We start from the raw sequence: 24,164 nt of genomic DNA, 5'->3' as shown, positions 1-24,164 counted from the left end.
CCTTTGGGTCCGTGGAGAGAGAACGCTGTGGATCCCGGGGAGAGAGAACGCTGTGGATCCCGGGGAGAGAGAACACTGTGGGTCCGGGGAGAGAGAACGCTGTGGGTCCCGGGGAGAGAGAACGCTGTGGGTCCCAGGGAGAGAGAACGCTGTGGGTCCCGGACAGAGAGAATGCTGTGGGTCCCGGACAGAGAGAATGCTGTGGGTCCCGGACAGAGAGAATGCTGTGGGTCCCGGACAGAGAGAATGCTGTGGGTCCTGGGGAGAGAGAATGCTGTGAGTCCCGGGGAGAGAGAACGCTGTGGGGTCCGGGGAGAGAGAACGCTGTGGGTCCCGGGGAGACAGAACGCTGTGGATCCCGGGGAGAGAGAACGCTGTGGGTCCCGGGGAGAGAGAACGCTGTGGGTCCCGCGGAGAGAGAACGCTGTGGGTCCTGGGGAGAGAGAATGCTGTGAGTCCCGGGGAGAGAGCAACGCTGTGAGTCCCGGGGAGAGAGAATGCTGTGGGTCCCGGGGAGAGAGCAACGCTGTGGCTCCCGGGGAGAGAGAACGCTGTGGGTCCCGGGGAGAGGGAATGCTGTGGGTCCCGGGGAGAGAGCAACGCTGTGGCTCCCGGGGAGAGAGAACGCTGTGGGTCCGGGGAGAGAGCAACGCTGTGGCTCCCGGGGAGAGAGAACGCTGTGGGTCCGGGGAGAGAGCAACGCTGTGGCTCCCGGGCAGAGAGAACGCTGTGGGTCCCGGACAGAGAGAATGCTGTAAGTCCCGGGGAGAGAGAACGCTGTGAGTCCCGGGGAGGGAGAACACTGTGAGTCCCGGGGAGAGAGAACACTGTGGGTCCCAGGGAGAGAGAACGCTGTGGGTCCCGGGGAGAGAGAACACTGTGGGTCCGGGGAGAGAGAACGCTATGGGTCCGGGGAGAGAGAACGCTGTGGCTCCCGGGGAGAGAGAACGCTGTGGGTCCCAGGGAGAGAGAACGCTGTGGGTCCCGGACAAAGAGAATGCTGTGGGTCCCGGACAGAGAGAATGCTGTGGGTCCCGGACAGAGAGAATGCTGTGGGTCCCGGACAGAGAGAATGCTGTGGGTCCTGGGGAGAGAGAATGCTGTGAGTCCCGGGGAGAGAGAACCCTGTGGGGTCCGGGGAGAGAGAACGCTGTGGGTCCCGGGGAGACAGAACGCTGTGGATCCCGGGGAGAGAGAACGCTGTGGGTCCCAGGGAGAGAGAACGCTGTGGGTCCCGGGGAGAGAGAACGCTGTGGGTCCTGGGGAGAGAGAACGCTGTGAGTCCCGGGGAGAGAGAAAGCTGTGGGTCCCGGGGAGAGAGAACACTGTGGCTCCCGGGGAGAGAGAAAGCTGTGGCTCCCGGGGAGAGAGAACGCTGTGGGTCCTGGGGAGAGAGAACGCTGTGAGTCCCGGGGAGAGAGAAAGCTGTGGGTCCCGGGGAGAGAGAATGCTGTGGGTCCCGGGGTGAGGGAATGCTGTGGGTCCCAGGGAGAGAGAACACTGTGGGTCACAGGGAGAGAGAATGCTGTGGGTCCTGGGGAGAGAGAGCCCTGTGGGTCCGGGGAGAGAGAATGCTGTGGGTCCGGGGAGAGAGAACACTGTGGGTCCTGGGGAGAGAGAACGCTGTGGGTCCCGTAAAGAACGCTGTGGCTCCCGGGGAGAGAGAGCCCTGTGGGTCCGGGGAGAGAGAACGCTGTGGATCCCGGGGAGAGAGAACGCTGTGGATCCCGGGGAGAGAGAACACTGTGGGTCCGGGGAGAGAGAACGCTGTGGGTCCCGGGGAGAGAGAACCTTTTGGGTCCGGGGAGAGAGAACGCTGTGGATCCCAGGGAGAGAGAACGCTGTGGATCCCGGGGAGAGAGAACACTGTGGGTCCGGGGAGAGAGAACACTGTGGGTCCCGGGGAGAGAGAACGCTGTGGGTCCCAGGGAGAGAGAACGCTGTGGGTCCCGGACAGAGAGAATGCTGTGGGTCCCGGACAGAGAGAATGCTGTGGGTCCCGGACAGAGAGAATGCTGTGGGTCCCGGACAGGGAGAATGCTGTGGGTCCTGGGGAGAGAGAATGCTGTGAGTCCCGGGGAGAGAGAACGCTGTGGGGTCCGGGGAGAGAGAACGCTGTGGGTCCCGGGGAGACAGAACGCTGTGGATCCCGGGGAGAGAGAACGCTGTGGGTCCCGGGGAGAGAGAACGCTGTGGGTCCCGCGGAGAGAGAACGCTGTGGGTCCTGGGGAGAGAGAATGCTGTGAGTCCCGGGGAGAGAGCAACGCTGTGAGTCCCGGGGAGAGAGAATGCTGTGGGTCCCGGGGAGAGAGCAACGCTGTGGCTCCCGGGGAGAGAGAACGCTGTGGGTCCCGGGGAGAGGGAATGCTGTGGGTCCCGGGGAGAGAGCAACGCTGTGGCTCCCGGGGAGAGAGAACGCTGTGGGTCCGGGGAGAGAGCAACGCTGTGGCTCCCGGGGAGAGAGAACGCTGTGGGTCCGGGGAGAGAGCAACGCTGTGGCTCCCGGGCAGAGAGAACGCTGTGGGTCCCGGACAGAGAGAATGCTGTGAGTCCCGGGGAGAGAGAACGCTGTGAGTCCCGGGGAGGGAGAACACTGTGAGTCCCGGGGAGAGAGAACACTGTGGTTCCCAGGGAGAGAGAACGCTGTGGGTCCCGGGGAGAGAGAACACTGTGGGTCCGGGGAGAGAGAACGCTATGGGTCCGGGGAGAGAGAACGCTGTGGCTCCCGGGGAGAGAGAACGCTGTGGGTCCCAGGGAGAGAGAACGCTGTGGGTCCCGGACAAAGAGAATGCTGTGGGTCCCGGACAGAGAGAATGCTGTGGGTCCCGGACAGAGAGAATGCTGTGGGTCCCGGACAGAGAGAATGCTGTGGGTCCTGGGGAGAGAGAATGCTGTAAGTCCCGGGGAGAGAGAACCCTGTGGGGTCCGGGGAGAGAGAACGCTGTGGGTCCCGGGGAGACAGAACGCTGTGGATCCCGGGGAGAGAGAACGCTGTGGGTCCCAGGGAGAGAGAACGCTGTGGGTCCCGGGGAGAGAGAACGCTGTGGGTCCTGGGGAGAGAGAACGCTGTGAGTCCCGGGGAGAGAGAAAGCTGTGGGTCCCGGGGAGAGAGAACACTGTGGCTCCCGGGGAGAGAGAAAGCTGTGGCTCCCGGGGAGAGAGAACGCTGTGGGTCCTGGGGAGAGAGAACGCTGTGAGTCCCGGGGAGAGAGAAAGCTGTGGGTCCCGGGGAGAGAGAATGCTGTGGGTCCCGGGGTGAGGGAATGCTGTGGGTCCCAGGGAGAGAGAACACTGTGGGTCACAGGGAGAGAGAATGCTGTGGGTCCTGGGGAGAGAGAGCCCTGTGGGTCCGGGGAGAGAGAATGCTGTGGGTCCGGGGAGAGAGAACACTGTGGGTCCTGGGGAGAGAGAACGCTGTGGGTCCCGTAAAGAACGCTGTGGCTCCCGGGGAGAGAGAGCCCTGTGGGTCCGGGGAGAGAGAACGCTGTGGATCCCGGGGAGAGAGAACGCTGTGGATCCCGGGGAGAGAGAACACTGTGGGTCCGGGGAGAGAGAACGCTGTGGGTCCCGGGGAGAGAGAACCTTTTGGGTCCGGGGAGAGAGAACGCTGTGGATCCCAGGGAGAGAGAACGCTGTGGATCCCGGGGAGAGAGAACACTGTGGGTCCGGGGAGAGAGAACACTGTGGGTCCCGGGGAGAGAGAACGCTGTGGGTCCCAGGGAGAGAGAACGCTGTGGGTCCCGGACAGAGAGAATGCTGTGGGTCCCGGACAGAGAGAATGCTGTGGGTCCCGGACAGAGAGAATGCTGTGGGTCCCGGACAGAGAGAATGCTGTGGGTCCTGGGGAGAGAGAATGCTGTGAGTCCCGGGGAGAGAGAACGCTGTGGGGTCCGGGGAGAGAGAACGCTGTGGGTCCCGGGGAGACAGAACGCTGTGGATCCCGGGGAGAGAGAACGCTGTGGGTCCCGGGGAGAGAGAACGCTGTGGGTCCCGCGGAGAGAGAACGCTGTGGGTCGTGGGGAGAGAGAACGCTGTGAGTACCGGGGAGAGAGAAAGCTGTGGGTCCCGGGGAGAGAGAACACTGTGGCTCCCGGGGAGAGAGAACGCTGTGGGTCCTGGGGAGAGAGAACGCTCTGTGTCCCGGGGAGAGAGAAAGCTGTGGGTCCCGGGGAGAGAGAATGCTGTGGGTCCCGGGGTGAGGGAATGCTGTGGGTCCCAGGGAGAGAGAACACTGTGGGTCACAGGGAGAGAGAATGCTGTGGGTCCTGGGGAGAGAGAGCCCTGTGGGTCCGGGGAGAGAGAATGCTGTGGGTCCGGGGAGAGAGAACACTGTGGGTCCTGGGGAGAGAGAACGCTGTGGGTCCTGGAAAGAACGCTGTGGCTCCCGGGGAGAGAGAGCCCTGTGGGTCCGGGGAGAGAGAACGCTGTCGATCCCGGGGAGAGAGAACGCTGTGGGTCCTGGGGAGAGAGAACCCTTTGGGTCCGGGGAGAGAGAACGCTGTGGATCCCGGGGAGAGAGAACGCTGTGGATCCCGGGGAGAGAGAACACTGTGGGTCCGGGGAGAGAGAACGCTGTGGGTCCCGGGGAGAGAGAATGCTGTGGGTCCAGGGGAGAGAGAATGCTGTGGGTCCCGCGGAGAGAGAACGCTGTGGGTCCTGGGGAGAGAGAATGCTGTGAGTCCCGGGGAGAGAGAACGCTGTGGGTCCCGGGGAGAGAGAACGCTGTGAGTCCCGGAGAGAGAGAACGCTGTGAGTCCCTGGGAGAGAGAATGCTGTGGGTCCCGGGGAGAGAGCAACGCTGTGGCTCCCGGGGAGAGAGAACGCTGTGGGGTCTGGCATTGGAAGAGGCTGGACTGCTGGGCCTGGGCTGCGAGAAGAAGAGGCTCACTGCTGGGAGGTGTGTGAAACTGGGACTTTGTTTGAAAAAGAAAGAATATGTTCAAGAGACAGTGTGTGCGTGTCTGTGTGTGTCTTTTGTGCGTGTGAGAGAGAAGGGATGTGGGAATCGCTACCAAGGCCAACATTTATTGCCCGTTTATTGCCCTAATTTCCCTTGAGATGGTGGTGATCTGCTGCTTTCTTGAGCTGCTACATTCCCACAGTGCTGGTAGGGAGAGAGTCCCAGGGTATGCCCACAATGCTGTTAGGGAGATTTTGACCCAGTGATGGTGAAGGAACATATCTGCTGCCATTGTCCTTCTAGATGGTGGTGGTCGTAAGTTTGGAAGATGCTGTCTAAGGCACCTTGGTGAGTTCTTTCAGTGCATTTTGTAGATAGTACACACTGCTGCTAATGTGCATCAGTGGTCAAGGGAGTGAATGTTTGTGGATGGAACGCCCATCAAGTGAGCTGCTTTGCCCTGCATGGTGTCAAACATCTTGAGTGCTGTCCTGAGAGCTGCAATCATCCAGGTAAGGGAAGAGTATATCATCACACACCTCAATAGTGCCTTGTAGACTGTGTACAGACTTTGGAAGTCAGGAGATGAGTTACTTGCCGCATGATTCCAAGTCACTGACCTGCTCTTGTAGCCACAGTATTTTTGTGGCTAGTCCAGTTCAGTTTCTGGTCAATGGTAACCTCCAGGATGTTGACAGTGGAGGATTCATTGATGGTAATGCCACTAATATCAATGATGGTTAAATTCTCTCTTGCTGGAGGCAGTCCCTGCCTAGTACTTGTGTGGTGCGAATGTTACTTGCCATTTATAAGCCCAAGGCTGTAATGAGATCAGAAGCTGAGTGCCCTGGCAAAACCCAAACTGAGCGCCAGTGAGCAGATCATAGGTAAGCAAATGTAGTTTGATAGCAATGTCGATGACCTCTTCCATCACTATATTAGTGAGACCGATGGGACGGTAATTGACTGGTTGAATTTGTCCTGTTTCTTGTATACAGGACATACCTGGGCAATTTTCCATATTGCTGGGTAGATGCCAATGTTGTAGCTGTACCAGAACAGCTTGGCTAAGGATATGGCAAGTTCTGGAGCATAAGTCTTCATTACTATTGCGGAATATTGTCAGGGCACATAGCCTTTGCAGTATCTGGTACCTTTAGCCATTTATTGATATCACATGGAGTAAATCAAATTGGCTGAAGACAGACAGCTACAATTCAGAGGACCTCTGTAGGATCATCCTACTTGGCACTTCTGGTTGAGGATTGTGGCAAATGCCTTATATTTTGCACTGATGTGCTGGGCTCCTCCATCATTGAAGATGGAGTTACTTGTGGAGGCTCCTCATCTAATGAGTTGTTTAATTGTCCATCACTTGCTGCTTATGCAGCATGGGGCACAAAAGAAAGGCAACATAGGAAAAAATGTTTGACACAGCAAGTGGTTCAAATCTGGAATGCATTGTCTGAATGTGGTGGAAACAGACTTAGTTGTGGACTTTCAAAGGGAATTGGATTCCTATCAGAGGACATAAAATTTGTAGGGCTGCAGGCAAAGAGTACAGGATTGGAACCAGCCGAGTTGCTTTTGTAGAGAACTGGCAAGGACATGATGGGCCAAATGGCCTCCACTGCTGTAGCTATTCTCGGGGATTTTAACAAGTGCCAGTGTGAAACAACTTGATGCATGCACTTTTCAGATGGGTTGATGGGACATTAATTGGAGTTAACCTCCCTCTCCATCCCCAATCTGACCACTCAAGACAGGCTCAGCCTAAGATCAATTAATTCAGCAGAAACCAAGGAGAAAACCTTGGAACTTTCTATATTTAGATAAAAACAAAAGAAAACAACAACTACTATACAGTTAAAAACTGGTTAAAATAAGCATCTTTAGAAAATATGAATGCATTCACATTTTTAAAATACCATACTCCAAAAATGAAATGCTTTCTGAATCATAACAACAAGAACTGGATAAAAATTCAAATTTAGTTAGCTGATATCAAAATAAGCGAAATATTTTCAAATCGCTGCTTACCCAAATATAAAATTAACAATCAAATTGTATTGTTTTAAGGAAGCATTTCAAATCTGAATCTGTACATTGATTAACATGGTAAGCCTTGCAAATGAAAAGTCTACTTACTGAGTGGAGTGGTTAATGCAGCAAGGTTGCTTATTAAGTCACTGCAAAACACAAAGCCATCACAACAGTTTCAATTTCTATCCTCAGTATTGGTTGCTGGAATCAAGCCACAACATGAATTTGAAGCAGAAGTTAACACTGGGTAGAATACAGCAAAATAATAGGACAAATACAGGAAGGAGACATTTAACACAATTCTTTCTCCTCGGGCTTCAATAATGCGAATACCTCTCATATTCCACAAACCACAAGTGGCCCACCAGGTCATTAATAATGCTCCACTTTACTATCTAGCTGTCATCGCAGTGCTCCATACTTCCATTTAGTTTACACTGTTTTATCAAAGCAACAGCTTCTTGCACAGGCACGAGTGCCCCTTCGAACGATTTCTAACTGGAGCTCGTCCACATCATGTGAAATACAGCTCTACAGCTATTACGCGGCTTCCTATTTATTACCTGCTCTTTTCAAGTGCAATCCTATTCCACAGTATCTGCACCCAATTAAGTCAAAGTTTGCTTTTTTGAACATCTGCAAGTGCTTCCTGAATTCAGCACTGTTTATCTGATCCACTACAGTGGCATATTTCTTAAGTATCCATTTCCTTCCTGTGTACAGAGATTTCCATGGCACAGTACTGTGAGATCAGCGAATGAAAAAGTGCATCACACTGAACTAAGGCAGGAGTTTTACAAAATTTGTATCAACATTTTTCTTAAGCAGCAAATTTGGGCATTAAGTGGGGATCATCAGTGTGAGCACAGACTAAACAACGTTAAAAAGTCAGATTTGCTTTGATCCAACACCCAAGATTCTCATTTAAAATATTTCAGGTTTGGAGGTTACTCTCACTTTTCTCTTGCTTATTTCCTACAGCTTATAGCTCCAACCCCAGCTAACAGTATTTCTTTAGCCCTATCAGAAGGCTTCCTGCCATTGTAGTGAACCATTGCCATGTGCATCTTGACCCACAATAATAAATGCACACGTTCTTTGAGCACATTATTTTACTTTTAATATTTTATTTCGAATAGTCTAATTGTAGTATACTAAAGTGGTCAGCTCACTTTAACAGTCAAGATAAAAGAATGAAAAGGTTGCCACACAGTGGGTTATTTAACCATGAATACTATGACTAATAATTATTTTCCTTTGTATATATACAATAGTACAAGAATCCTTTAAGTAGACATTGGTTCCACTTAGGCAGAATCCATCATTCAGGAGTCTTTGCTTTCATGTTCTCGATAATCTGTTCACCACTTGACCCATCTGATAAAATTGGTTCTTCTTCAGCTTCTACAGATGCTGTTAGTTCAACTGGTGTAGAATCTGCATTCAACTTAATGATCATAGCTTCAAAGATTCCCAAACCTCAAGCATCAGATGTTGGTCTTTCAGGAACTGACTCTGCAAATTCTCTTTTTGAAGTGGGGATTCGATCTGTGTGCCTCCTCCAAAATCTCTCCGTTTTGGATAGACCCCTAATCTCTGCATCACCTTGCACTGAAAATACACTAAGTTTTAGTTCTTTGATCTCCGTAGACATCGGCTGGAATTTTACCCGTTCGTCCCGCTCATCGATGGGTGGAGCCGTAAAATCATGCGACAGCTGAGAAATCAGGATCACGTCCGATTTCACGGCTCTCGCGATCTTACGGGAGCCGGATTTCCGGCGCGGTCAGCCTCTCACCCATTTCCAGCGAGAGGCTGAATAAATTATTTAGATTTATTTTAATGCAAATTTAAATGGCATCAGCAAGCCTGACGCTGAATTGTCCGGACTCATTTGCCTTTATGGCGTCGCCAGGAGACGTTCTCTCCGGTGAGGAAAACACCTGTCCCCATGAACAGGAAACAGTCATGTTGTCCTCGCCAGCAGAACCACAGGCCATTTAGGCCCCACAGGAGGCCAAGGGCAAGTGGTGCCCCTTGGGTAGTGCCAGCCTGGCATCTTGGCACTGCCAGCTTGGCATCTCAGTAATGCCCTCTGGGCACCTGGACACTGCCCACTGCTCTGCATCTCCGAGATGGGGTGAGGGAGGAGGTGCTGCTGTCACTCTGCCTGTGTTCGGTGGTGTGGGGGGGTGGGGTGAGGGAAGGGAGGCATGATTGGTCTGGATGGTGTGGCTAACATTTCCGGACTGCGCAGGGCTCACAATCGGCCATGAGCCCCAGCAATTGCCGGGGGGGCGGGGCGGAGTGGGGGAGGGTGTTGCAGTTGGTTGAGGCTGGCTCCAGCAGCAGAGGCCTGAAAGCTTGCTCTCTCCCCATCAGACCTCTGCTGCTGCTATAGCGCATGCGTGGAATTCTGTCTGCGCATGTGCAATAGCTCCCTCTGCTGCTGGCTGGTGAATTAAGCCCCACCCACTGCCTGTAGCAGCTAGAAATGGTCTAGCCACTTTTTTCATGCATGATGTGCACAAGATTGGGCATACAAACTCGCCCAAAAAACGGATTTGCAACTCTCCCTTTTTCACCCTGGCTGGATACTTAGAATCATTCTCATAAAATTCCGCCCATCGTGTCTTCCTGGAAATTTTCACTGTCTTTGGTTATTCTATCACCTCTTTTTTGTAGATTTGGGTGTGTTCTTGCGTTTACCCATCTTCGACGTTTGAAGATTCTCTCTGGTCCGACACTTTGTTGTGTGACCTTTCTTGCCACAATGACAACATTTGTTTTCTTGACACCAGCATTCCTGTGGTGAATGCCTCATCTGGGCACATCTATGGCATGCTTGCGTGTTGAGAGATTTTCTTTTCTCAGTATCATCTTGCGTACTTTTGCACCAGCTCCGATTTGGGAAGCTTCTTTAGTGACTAGTTCCGTGGACACTGCAATCTCAAAAGCAAGTTTTAGTGATAGAATGTTTGGTGAGCAATCGTCTTTGATTTGCTTCATTTCAAAGTTCACAAACAAATATGTCTCGCAGCGTGTTTTTGAGGGTCGGGGCAAACTCACAACTCTTTACTAGTTCCTGTAATATGGCTACACATTGTGGAATATTTTAACCTTCTATTTGGTTCCAATGAAATTTGAATCTCTCCGCCATGGTTAAAGGTTTGGGTGCGAAGTGTTCTTCAAGGGTCTTAGTCAATTCCTCGTAAATGATTCTACCAGGCTTGGCGGGATAGATAAGACTTTGTAATAGAGTGAAGGTTTTCCACTCTATTACATTCAGGAAAATTGCTACTTTAATTTCATCCATTATCCTGCTAGCAACAAGGTAATATTGAAATCTTTCTTCTTAGGTAGTCTATGATTCAGCATTCTGATCAAATGATTCCATAGCGTCACCATTTCCCGCCACTGCAGTTACCTGTTCTTAATTTGATTTGATTTATTGTCATATGTATTGGGATACAGTGAAAAGTATTGCTTCTTGCATGCTATACAGACAAAACATACCATTCATAGAGAAGGAAAGGAGAGAGTGCAGAATATAGTGTTACAGTCATAGCTAGGGTGTAGAGAAAGATCAACTTAATATAAGGTAGGTCATTCAAAAGTCTGATGACAGCAAGGAAGAAGCTGTTGAGTCGGTTGGTACGTGTCCTCAGACCTTTGTCTCTTTTTCCCAATGGAAGAAGCTGGAAGAGAGATGCCCTGTGTAGGGTCCTTGATTATGCTGGCTGCTTTTCCGAGGCAGCGGGAAGTGTAGACAGAGTCAATGGATGGGAGGCTGGTTTGCGTGATGGACTGGGCTATGTTCACAACCCTTTGTAGTTTCTTGCGGTCTTTCTCAGAGCTGGAGCCATTCCAAGTTGTGATACATCTGGAAAGGATGCTTTCTATGGTGCTTTCTATGTAAAAGTTGGAGAGAGTTGTAACGGACATGCCAAAATTCCTTAGCCTCCTGAGAAAGTAGGGGCATTGGTGGGCTCGTGGAGGGACTAGGACAGGTTGGTGATGATCTGGACACCTAGAAACTTGAAGCTCTCGACCATTTCCACTTCATCCCTGTTGATGTAGACGGGGCATATCCTCTACTGCGCTTTCTGAAGTCAATGATTATCTCTTTCCTTTTACTGACTTGAGGGAGAGATAATTGTCGTTGCACCAATTCGCCAGATTCTCTTTCTCTTTCCTGTACGCCATCTCATCATTGTTTGAGATCCAACCCACTATGGTGGTGTCATCAACAAACTTGAAAATCGAGTTGGAGGGGAATTTGGCCATATAGTCAGAGGTGTATAAGGAGTATCGTAAAGGGCTGTGGCCACAGCTTTGCGGAGCACTGGTGTTGCGGATAATCGTGGAGGAGGTGTTGTTGCCTGTCCTTACTGATTGTGGTCTGTGGGTTAGGAAGTCTAGGAACCAGTCACAACGGGAGGAGCCAAGCTCTAAGCCACGGAGTTCGGAGTTGAGTTTGTTGGAATAATGGTGTTGAAGGCTGAGCTGTAGTCAATAGATAGGAGTCTGACATAGGTGTTCCAGGGTTCAGTGTAGGGCCAGGGAGATGGCGTCTGCTGTGAACCTGCGGCGATAGGCGCACTGTAGTGGTTCCAACATGCTGGGAGCCCAGATTAACCCTAACCTAAAGAAAAGCCAAGCAGTGTGCCTTAATGATTATCGTCCGGTGGCTCTGACATCCATCATTATGAAGTGCTTTGAAAGGTTAGTCATTGCACAAATCAATTCCAGCCTCCCAGATTGTCTGGGTCTACTACATTTCGCCTACCACAGCAACAGGTCAACAGCAAATGCCATCTTCCTGGTACTCCCTGGAATACCTAGATAACAAGGATACCTATGTCAGACTCCTATTTATTGACTACAGCTCAGCCTTCAACTCTATTATTCCTACGAAACTCATCTCCAAACTCCGTTGTCTGGGCCTTGGCTCCTCTCTCTGCGACTGGATTCTGAACTTCCTGATCCACAGACCCACAGTCAGTAAGGATAGGCAACAACACCTCTTCCACGATCATCCTCAACACTGGTCCCACAAGGCTGAGTCCTCAGCTCCTTACTATACTCCATATATACCTATGACTGTGTGGCCAAATTCCTCTCCAACTTGATTTTCAAGTTTGCTGATGACACCAGCATAGTGGGTCAGACCTCAAACAATGACGAGACAGAGTATAGGAATGAGAGAGAACCCGGTGAACTGGTGCGCTGACAATAATCTCTCCCTCAATATCAACAAAATGAAGGAGATGGTCATTGACTTCAGGAAGCATAGTGGAGGACATGCCCCTGTCTACATTAATGGAGATGAAGTAGAAATGGTTGCGAACTTCAGGTTTTTAAGTGCCCAGATCACCAACAACCTGCTTTGGTCCCCCGTGCCGACACTACAGTTAAGAAAGCACACCGTCTCTATTTTCTCAGAAGACTAAGGAAATTTGGCATGTCCGCTACGACTCTCACCAACCTTTACAGATGCACCATAGAAAGCATTCTTTCTGGTTTTATCACAGCTTGGTATGGCTCCTGCTCTGCCCAAGACTGCAAGAAACTACAAAGGGTCGTGAATGCAGCCCGGCCCATCACTCAAACCAGCCTCCCATCTACTGGCTCTGTCTACACTTCCCACTGCCTCAGAAAAGGAGCCAGCATAATTAAGGACCTCATGCACCCAGGACATGCTCTCTTTCACCTTCTTCTGTCAGGAAAAAGATACAAAAGTCTTGAGGTCACGTACCAACCGACTCAAGAACAGCTTCTTCCCTGCTGTCATCAGACTTTTGAATGGACCTACCTCGCACTAAATTGATCTTTCTCTACACCCTAGCTATGACTGTAACACTACATTCTGCACTCTCTCCTTTCCTTCTCTATGAACAGGTATGCTTTGTCTGCATAGCATGCAAGAAACAATAGTTTTCACTGTATACTAATACATGTGACAATAATAAATCAAATCAAGAATTGACTGTGCCATGACTAACCTTTCGAAGCACTTCATAATGATGGATGTCAGACCCACCAGGCAATAGTCATTAAGCACACGATGCCTGGCTTTTCTTTGGTACAGTGATAATGGTCATCTTCTTGAAGCAGATAGTGACCTCTGATCGGTGTAAGGAAAGGTTAAAGATGTCTGCGAATAGTTGCAATACTTTCTTTAAATTTTCCTCCCCTCTAATTTCTTTTCTTTTCCAATTGAATTTGTATTATTTCTTTGGTGTTTCGTTAAAAAGTTTTCATTTAGTGTTTAATACACTTTATACAGTTTCTGATATAAAAAGGGCAGCTAATGATGTCATTTCACAAGGAATCTGAAAGAGGAGATTTCAGCTTTAATTCAGCTTACTCTTGGTTGCTATTACATTTTGTTTTCCTTTTTGAGCAGTTGCTTCTTCAAATGCAGGATTTCACTTTCTTTCTCTCACTGAGTTTGAGGACCTGATGCTGCAGCCCGTCACGTTTGAAGGAATGTAGCTGGAAAAGACCCCCAGCTTTGGTAAGTAAACTTGTTTTTACACAGTCTACTCTCTTATTTTCTTACTATGCTGATTTTCTCAGAGATTTTGAGCCCACCGATTGTGTTAATCAACTAATATTACTATCGACGTGTGGGCTGAAAAAATGTTTTCTTTTCCTGCCTCCCACTCTCCAAGTGCTCCTGGAGTCACGTTCAAGGAACAGTCTCTTTGTCCATTTAAAAAATTATGTACACCCTTAGCAAAGTCTAAAAGCCCATTTCCAATGGTCAGATTTACCACACTTCAATCGATGGTGGGGTGGTCTCCTTGACTCAAGGTCCATGACTGAATTGTTTCTTCTGACTATTTTTGCTGGAAAACCATCTTGATCGCCAATTTTGTCTTTTACTGTTGCATACTAAAGTGGTCAGCTCACATTAACAGCAACAATAATGCTAAAGTGCAAAGGGACTTGGGAGTCCTAGTCCAGGATTCTCTAAAGGTAAACTTGCAGGTTGAGTCCGTAATTAAGAAAGCAAATGTAATGTTGTCATTTATCTCAAGAGGCTTGGAATACAAAAGCAGGGATGTACTTCTGAGGCTTTATAAAGCACTGGTTAGGCCCCATTTGGAGTACTGTGAGCAATTTTGGGCCCCACACCTCAGGAAGGACATACTGGCACTGGAGCGGGTCCAGCGGAGATTCACACGGATGATCCCAGGAATGGTAGGCCTGACATACGATGAACGTCTGAGGATCGTGGGATTATATTCATTGGAGTTTAGGAGGTTGAGGGGAGATCTGATAGAAACTTACAAGATAATGAACGGCTTAGATAGGATGGACGTAGGGAAGTTGTTTCCATTAACAGGGGAGACTAGGACGCGGGGGCACAGCCTTAGAATAAAAGGGAGTCACTTTAGAACAGAGATGAGGAGAAATTTCTTCAGCCAGAGAGTGGTGGGTCTGTGGAATTCATTGCCACAGAGGGCTGTGGAGGCCGAGACGTTGAGCGTCTTCAAGACAGAAATTGATAAATTCTTGATTTCTCGAGGAATTAAGGGCTATGGGGAGAGAGCGGGTAAATGGAGTTGAAATCAACCATGATTGAATGGTGGAGTGGACTCGATGGGCCGAATGGCCTTACTTCCGCTCCTATGTCTTATGGTCTTATGGTCTTAACAATAAATAACAGTGGGTTATTTAACCAGTTGGTGGGACTTCATTAAATAGGTATTGCTTGCTTGGAGTCCAGGATGGAAGAGAGGGCATATCTCCCAAATGATGATGTCACCATGTAATCATGTAACACACTACACAGAGATGTATTCTTTTACATATGTAACTCTAATAATTTCATGAAGAAAGTATGTTTCCATGCCTGAGCCCTGCAGTTTTGTGGGGAGAATATGGGACGTGTCCTCTGATCCAGTTAGTCCAGCAGAATGGTGGTGATGGTATCTAGTAGTACGGAATACCTATTACCCATACTTTTGGAGTGTCACATCAAATTGCAAGTTAAAAACTAGCAGCAATATGCAGGGTACAAATTGAAATAATGTTGACAAAAACATACCTCGAGATGAAGAAAGAGAGGAAAGCAAAAAGAGAGGAACACATAGACAGGGAAAGTGATTAAAATCAAAAGACAGCTGAATCATAAATATAATGCAGCAATGAGAATAGACAGAAAATCGGTTAGATAGCAACATGGCAAAAGCAGATTAAACTATGGGAACAAGGCAGGTAAATGTAATTATGAATATTTTCTCAGGCAGTGGATTAACACTGACTGACTGATTGGGCTGAATGGCTTGTTTCTGTGTTGCAACTTCCATGAATGTTTGATAGGGAGGAATGAGGAATCAACAGCATTTAGCTCTAGGTAGGTTTGAGAACAGAATAAAATAGTCAAAGATCAAGGAATTCACACAAAAGTAAGACGAGAACATTCTTTATATTAAATTTAAGATCAAAAGTTGTACAAAAGGAAGAGAAATGTAGAATACATATTTGGTCAGCCAGGCACCTGACATGCATAGAAATCCATTACACTGCCAAAGAGCCACCATGTCAACCTACCAACAATCCAAGGATGATGGAATGCAGACACTCTCCAACCTCCCAATACCCATGTCCAAAGAGCTTGGGTGCCTGTTGACTAGGGCCATAGTTCTGAATCCATCAAATATGTGCAAGAGTACTGCACATGAGTGGGGTTTAACATCATAGAGAATGGGTAAGCTTTTTGGGGCTTGCCAAGTCAGGATCATTGTACCCAATAAGGCTTGTAGGATTTTTTTGGGAGTAATTTGGGAAGAAACCCAGCCTCCAGGGATAGGTCCTATTAATCATTCCTTGACCACTGACCCACAGGGACAACAGTGTGCACAATATACAAGAAGCACTGCAACTGTTCGCTAAGGGTCCTTTGAGTGTGTGTTCCAAACACTCAACCTCTACCACCTCGAAGGACAACAGCAGCAGAAGCATTGGAATGCCACAGGATCACAGAAATGTCATGGCCAAGATAGAGGCCATTTGGCTCATCATGTTTGCACCAACCTTCGGAATGAGCAACTCACCTAGTGACATTTCTCTGCCTTCTCCTCCTAACCCTGCACATTCTTCCTTTTCAGATAACTATTTGATTCCCTTTGAATGATTTAATTGAACCTGCCTCCACCGCACTCAGGTAGTGCATTCTAAACCCTAACCACTCACTGTGAAAAGAATTGTCGTCATGTCACTTTTGCTTCACTTACTATTTACTTTAAATTTGTGCGCTCTTGTTCTCAATCCTTTCTTGAATGGGAATAGATTCTCCCTATCTACTCTATCCAAACCCTTCATGATTCCAAACACCTTGATCAAATCTCCACCCAACTCTCTTGTCTCTAGGGAAAGCAGTCTTAACTTCTCTGTTTTCCCTAGCGAAAAGAAGGCCAAGAAAAGGCCCAACAAAGGCAGTCAAAATCATAAAAGGTCCAGACAGAGGTATAAGGATTTCTGGTGGTGGCTGACCTGTTGGGATTCGATCCCAGCAAAATTAAGTTCGAAATTAATCACATGCAAGTTCTCCTCCAAGTCACACACCATTCTGACATTGAACTGTATCACTGTTCATTCATACTGCTGAATAATAAAAAATCTAGTACTCTTTTCCTAACATCACTGTGGATGTACCTACATCAAATAGACTGCAGCAGTTCAAGAATGTGGCTCACCACCATCTTCTCAAGAGCTAACAGGGCTAGGCAAAAAATGGATCACTTTCCATAATGAATAAAAGAAACCATTCTTAGCCTGGACACAATGATGCCCATCAAACAACAGTTCCATCAGCTGGAGGGGCAGTGATTTAGTAGAAGTTGTTTGCATTTTCATAAATCAAGAATAGTAAACACATCCTCACATACCTGGCCTTCAGGTGATTAAATTTATCTGCCGTCATTCCAAGTTTTAAAATTTTCTCACCACTTATTTGATAGACATCCATCTTCAGGTCACTTTGCTACCTTAGCTACCTTATTATTAGCTACCTTGGTCCACTAAACAATCAAGAACAATGCTGTATACCAAACTTATACATACCAGGCTTACACATGAGACATTAAACCAAGGACCTAGTTTGCCTATTATTGGTTCAGATAGACATTGATGGTCCTATGATATTATTCAAAAAGTAAGAGTTTTAACAACACCAGGTTAAAGTCCAACAGGTTTATTTGGTAGCAAATACCATTAGCTTTCGGAGCGCTGCTCCTTCGTCAGATGGAGTGGAGTGAGATTTCCACTCCATCTGACGAAGGAGCAGCGCTCCGAAAGCTAATGGTATTTGCTACCAAATAAACCTGTTGGACTTTAACCTGGTGTTGTTAAAACTCTTACTGTGTTTACCCCAGTCCAACGCCGGTATCTCCACATCATTATTCAAAAAGAACAGGGAAGTCTCCTGTTTTCCTAGTCAACTGTTTCCATTTCAATTAACCACCAGAAATTGATTAACTGCTCATTCATCAGATTGTGGGACATTTTTGTGTGCAGATCAGCCATTGCATTGGCTACCTGGAAACAATGACTGCACTGGAATTCACTGACCGTGAGTCGATTTTCCATGTCCTAAGAATGAGATTAATGCAACTTTATTCTCCCTTTAATTCTCACAAAGTGCAAAGAATTTATCAAAAAGCTGTACCTGGCATTGGGTTGGTACCTGGGATTTCGATGTTGTGGCCATCTCGGAGACATGGATAGAGCAGGGACAGGAATGGTTGTTGCAGGTTCCAGGGTTTAGATGTTTTAGTAAGTGCAGGGAAGATGGTAAAAGAGGGGGAGGTGTGGCATTGTTAGTCAAGGACAGTATTACGGTGACAGAAAGGACATTTGATGAGGACTCGTCTACTGAGGTAGTTTGGGCTGAGGTTAGAAACAGGAAAGGAGAGGTCACCCTGTTGGGACTTTTTTTATAGACCTCCGAAAAGTTCCAGAGATGTAGAGGAAAAGATTGCAAAGATGATTCTGGATAGGAACGAAAGTAACAGGGTAGTTGTTATGGGGGACTTTAACTTTACAAATATTGACTGGAAAAGCTATAGTTCGAGTACTTTAGAGGGGTCAGTTTTTGTCCAATGTGTGCAGGAAGGCTTCCTGACACAGTATGTAGATAGACCAACAAGAGGCAAGGCCACATTGGATTTGGTACTGGGTGATGAACCAGGCCAGGTGTTAGATTTGGAGGTAGGTGAGCACTTTGGTGATCGTGACCACAATTCGATTACATTTACCTTAGCAATGGAAAGGGATAGGTACATACCGAAGGGCAAGAGTTATAGCTCGGGGAAAGGAAATTATGATGCGATTAGGCGAGATTTAGGTGGCATAGGTTGGGGAAGGAAACTGCAGGGGATGGGCACAATTGTAATGTGGAGCTTGTTCAAGGAACAGCTACTACGTCCTCGATAAATATGTACCTGTCAGGCAGGGAGGAAGTGGTCGAGCGAGAGAACCGTGGTTTACTAAAGAGGTTGAATCTCTTGTGAAGAGGAAGAAGGAGACTTATGTTAAGCTGAGACGTGATGGCTCAGTTAGGGCGCTTGAGAGTTACAAGTTAGCCAGGAAGGACCTAAAGAAAGAGTTAAGAAGAGCCAGGAGGGGACATGAGAAGTCTTTGGCAGGTAGAATCAAAGAAAACCCTAAAGCTTTCTATAGGTATGTCAGGAGTAAAAGAATGACTCGGGTAAAATTAGGGCCAGTCAAGGACAGTAGTGGGAAGTTGTGCGTGGAGTCCAAAGAGATAGGAGAGGCACTAAATGAATATTTTTCATCAGTATTCACACAGGAGGGAACATAAGAACATAAGTAATAGGTGCAGGAGTAGGCCATCTAGCCCCTCAAGCCTGCCCCGCCATTCAATAAGATCATGGCTGATCTGAGGGATCAGTGGAGAGGGACAGTGTTGTCGAGGGGAGTACTGAGATGCAGGCTGTTGGAATGGATGGGAATGAGGTTCATAAGGAGGAGGTGTTAGCAATTCTGGAAAGGGTAAAAATAGATAAGTCCCCTGGGCCAGATGGGATTTATCCCAGAATTCGCTGGGAGGCTAGAGAGGAGATTGCAGAGCCTTTGGCTTTGATCTTTGTGTCGTCATTGTCTACAGGGACAGTGCCAGAAGACTGGAGGATAGCAAATGTTGTCCCCTTGTTCAAGAAGGGGAGTAGGGACAACCCTGGTAATTATAGACCGGTAAGCCTTACTTCTGCTGTGGGCAAAGTTTTGGAAAGGATTATAAGAGATAGGATTTATAATCATCTAGAAAGGAATAATTTGATTAGGGATAGTCAGCACGGTTTTGTGAAGGGTAGGTCGTGCCTCAAAAACCTTATTGAGTTCTTTGAGAAGGTGACCAAAGAGGTGGATGAGGGTAAAGCGGTTGATGTGGTGTATATGGATTTCAGCAAAGCGTTTGATAAGGTTCCCCATGGTAAGCTATTGCAGAAAATACGGACACATGGGATTGAGGGTGATTTAGTGGTTTGGATCAGGAATTGGCTAGCTGTAAGAAAACAGAGGGTGGTAGTTGATGGGAAATATTCATCCTGGAGTCCAGTTACTAGTGGTGTACCGCAAGGATCTGTTTTGGGGCCACTGCTGTTTGTCATTTTTATAAATGACCTGGATGAAGGCGTAGAAGGATGGATTAGTAAATTTGTGGATGACACTAAAGTCGGTGGAGTTGTAGACAGTGCGGAGGGAAGTGGCAGGTTACAGAGGGACATAGATAAGCTGCAGAGCTGGGCTGAGAGGTGGCAAATGGAGTTTAATGCGGAAAAGTGTGAGGTGATTCACTTTGGAAGGAGTAACAGGAATACAGAGCACTGGACTAATGGTAAGATACTTGGCAGTGTGGATGAACAGAGGGATCTGGGTGTCCATGTGCATAGATCCCCGAAAGTTGGCACCCAGGTTGATAGGGTTGTTAAGAAGGCATACGGTGTGTTAGCTTTTATTGGTAGAGGGATTGAGTTTCGGAGCCATGATGTCATGCTGCAACTGTACAAAACTCTGGTGCGGCCGCATTTGGAATATTGCGTACAGTTCTGGTCGCCGCATTGTAGGAAAGATGTGGAAGCGTTGGAAAGGGTGCAGAGGAGATTTACCAGGATGTTGCCTGGTATGGTGGGAAGATCGTGTGAGGAAAGGCTGAGGGACTTGAGGTTGTTTTCGTTAGAGAGAAGAAGGTTAAGAGGTGACTTAATAGAGGCATACGAGATGATCAGAGGATTAGATAGGGTTGATAGTGAGAGCCTTTTTCCTTGGATGGTGATGGCTAACACGAGGGGACATAACTTTAAATTGAGGGGTGAGAGATATAGGACAGATGTTAGAGGTAGGTTCTTTACTCAGAGAGTAGTAAGGGCGTGGAATGCCCTGCCTGCAGCAGTAGTGGACTCGTCAACATTGAGAGCATTCAAATGGTTATTGGATAAACATATGGATGATATTGGAATAGTGTAGATTAGAGGGACTTTAGATTGGTTTTACTGGTCGGCGCAACATCAAGGGCCGAAGGGCCTGTACTGCACTGTAATGTTCTATGTTCTATGTATGTTAACTCTCCAAAGTTAAAGGAGTCCAGAGACTTCCCTTGACCATTTCCCATTTTTGTTATAAATATGTTTACAGCTTGGACTTGGATTTTGCACAAAGCCTTTCTGCTGATAATTGGAAATTCGGAACCATGAAGAGATGTGATTTGGTCACATATTGCATATTACAAATGTCAGTTCAGATCAAAGGAAGCATGTTGTTCCAAGTCAAATGTATGTGGGTTTAAGTTCCACTTCAGAACATATAAACTGGCCTGGCTTGCACGTTTGCTATCTTCAAATTCACTGTGACAGTTCCAAAGTTTTGAACTAAAACAACTAATACAACCATAGAATCTGTACAGTGCAGGAGGTGGCAATTCAGCCCATCGGGTCTGCACCGATTCTCCAAAAGAGAATCTTACCGAGTGCCCCCCACTCCTGCCCTATTCCTAAAACCCCACACATTTACCATGGCTAATCCACCTAACCTGCACATCTTTGGACTGTGGGAGGAAACCCCCGCAGACACAGGGAGAATGTGTAAACTCCACACAGTCACTTAAGGCTGGAATTGAACCAGGGTTCCTGGCACTGTGAGGCAGCAGTGCTGACCACTGTACTATCATGCTGCCCAACAACTATACCGACAACTACATCTTTTGGAACCCTAGGATGCAGGACAGCAGGTATAAGGGATCGATGGATCACTTTTCCTTTGGACTTTACATTTCTCGATGGAATGCATTTTTGTTGAGAATTATGAAATATTTCTTTATATGCTTGCTAATGCTTACTAACCATCATACATTTTAATATATTTCTTCAATCTGCCTTAGCCAACTCACACCTATGTAACTGCCTTAAACTTAATATCTTAGTTTCATAAGGAAATACAGCATTCTTGAAGTCAATATGAAATTGTCATATTATGCTAATTCTTATGCATAGGATCCCCTTACAATGGGTTTACTAATTAACTATGTCTCTTTGCACAAGATCTAGAATAGTCTCTTCCCCAGTTGGTTCCAGTGTAGTTTTAGGTAACAGTCTCAAATGCATGCCATGAACTCATCCTCCAAACTATTTTTGTCCATTTGATTTATCCAGACTATAAGAAGATTAAAGCCTCCACATTTGTTGCATTACCTTTGTTAGTAACACCTTTTATTTGATTAACCTTCTGCCCAACAGTATCGCTACAATTAGGGAACTATTAACAACTCCAGTTAGTATTTTCTTCCCTTGTTATTTCTTACCACTACCGATTCTGCTTCCTACTCTTTCAAACCAAGATCCTTCCTCACTACTGTCCTTTCGTAATCCTTTTTCAGGACTACACCACTATCTTTTCCATTTGATATTGTAATTTGACACCAGGGATAAGGCCACATTTATTGCCCATCCATAATTTCCCTAAGAACTGATGGTGACTCTTCTTCGTGAATCACTTAAGTCCTTGTGGTGATAGGGTTCCTTACTAACACTAAAAATGAATTTTACATATGGAGTAATGACAAAGGAACAATAATATGTCCAAGTCAAAATGGTGACATGGAGGAGATGGCATTGCCATGACATTGCTGTTCTTGTCCTTTCGGCAGTAGAGCTCACAGGGATGAAGGACCCACTGAATGCAGTGCACTCTGTATGTGATACCTGCTGGGCAACTGTAGTGGATATTCATTAGTAGGTGGATTGACCAAACTGTTCAGTCCTGAAATGTCCATGTACCTGCTACCGTCCAGAAAAATGGTAAATATTCCATTTGATTGCCAACTTGAAATAGTGCAGAGGTTTGAGAAGCCACGAGCAGTTGTCAGGAAAAATGGTGATAATATGAAAACATCGGAAATCCAATCTGTTGGCTATATATTTTTAAAATCTATTGGAAAATATAAGCTGCATAAAGGCAGGATTAGTTTGGTTATGCTAATGGAACTAGTGTTTTTGTAATGTTGACTAGCCTAGCAACACTGCACACAGAAGTTTACCTAAGGCAAGCTGGTAACAATGGGAACAGAACATTTAGGATCTGAATAAGGGGTTAGAGGTTCAAAGGAGGAGACAAGTGTGAATTTGCACTTGCATTCTAAAAGGTAGACTCACAAACCAAAGGTAACTAAGCAGCTAAGGGAAGAACAAGAGAAAACTGTATATCAGGAGGTGATTGAACCTATGCAAGGGTAGCTGCTTCCAACCTTAGAAACAGCGGGAATAGTTAACCCCCAGCAAGCAATCTGTGAAGAAGCCAGTTGTTTGTTTTACCTCCGAAGCAACTCCCAGAAATATAACTGCTTGGGGTGATAACTGTTACTGGATTTTTATTTTCTTTTAATCTATGATATTGTGGAATTCTCAGAGACAACTAGCGCTAAAGGTGTTTAGATCTGGGTAAAGTTAGAGACACTGTGTTATAGGCATTGACGTAAGGGTACTTCTGGATTATTTTATTGTTGTTTGTTTTATTGTTTTATAAACCTTTATTTAAAATAATCACAAAACATTTGAACATCATTCTCTGCATTTCAAACCTTCCTCACATTATATCAGATTGCAATATACAGTTCAGGGCAGTTGTTTCACGTTTCCCTTCTGGGATTTGGAATAACCCAGTGTTTATCATCATCTGTATGGATGCATATAGAGTATCCAGCTTCTGGCTTACTCTTGTAACCATGGTGTTGAAATGATTGGACCAGTTCAGTTTCTGGTCAATGGCAACTTCTAAGCTGGTTGCAACTTGCTAATAGCGGTGCCAGTGAAAGTCATAGGAAATGACAGAGATTTATCTTATTAAAGATGATCTGGCAATTTTATGGCACAAATGTTACCTTTCCTTTGTCAGCCTATGCCCGAATGTTACCCAAGTCTTAGTAAAAAGGGAATCTTAACACTGAATTGTCAGTGAACTGCCCCAATCCTGATATTATGATGGAGAGGAATTGTTATTGATCAATCAGCTGACATGACTGGTATCTGAAAACCATCATCATTTGAATCAGGTATGACTCCAATACATGGGGCACTTTGACTCCTATTAACTTAGTTTTGCTGCAACAGGACTTCTTAGGGTCATATTCAGTCAAATCCTGCCTTAATGTTGACATTCATCTCTTGATCAAGATAATGAGCTTGTACTGGCAGAAGCCACACCAAGCTCAAGTAGATATTGTTTAATAGTGTTATCAAATGGTGTTGAGGAAGTTGCTAGATGGCTTTTGATCAGTTTAGATGCATCTCAGTCCTTAGTGCATAGGCCACTACTGGGAAATTTTCACATTATCAGGTTGATACCAATGTCATTGCTGTCCTGGAACAGCTTGATTGGAACACAGGTTTCCAGCACTACAACTGCAGTATGCCAGGCCCCATCACAGCGCATTGTTCTGTCCAATGTACTTAGCTGGTTCTTAATTTCAAATGTAGTGAGTGGAATTGACAACTATGGTAGGGAAACCTCAGGCAAAGAAGGAATGGAATCAGCCACTTAGCATTTTTGAAGACTTTCAAACACTTCAGTTTTATCTCTTGTAGCCAGGGATATACAATAGTTGATGATGGGAATGTTAATTATGCCTCTTCCTCTTGCTAGTTGTCCAGTTATTCTCAACTGGATCTCAATGAAATAGTAAAAGAATGCTCTGATC

General features: G+C 46.8%; 1 protein-coding gene across 2 annotated transcripts in view; it reads right to left on the bottom strand.

The window, feature by feature from the left end:
- sulf1 (sulfatase 1) overlaps positions 1-24,164 on the bottom strand; it is a 423,430-nt gene that overhangs the window by 220,088 nt on the left and 179,178 nt on the right. The window contains exon 1 of one of the 2 annotated variants that reach the window (XM_078217098.1): positions 7,049-7,091. The exons of the other annotated variant lie outside the window; for it this stretch is intronic. The gene's annotated coding sequence lies outside the window, so the exon portion shown is untranslated. Of the gene's footprint in view, positions 1-7,048; positions 7,092-24,164 lie in introns of those variants that run through there. 2 annotated transcript variants of the gene reach the window in all.

Source organism: Mustelus asterias, chromosome 7, assembly GCF_964213995.1.
Source record: "Mustelus asterias chromosome 7, sMusAst1.hap1.1, whole genome shotgun sequence".
Lineage (NCBI taxonomy): Eukaryota > Metazoa > Chordata > Chondrichthyes > Carcharhiniformes > Triakidae > Mustelus > Mustelus asterias.
Note: the sequence above shows the minus strand (reverse complement) of the source record. Positions and strands in the feature narration are given on the sequence as shown.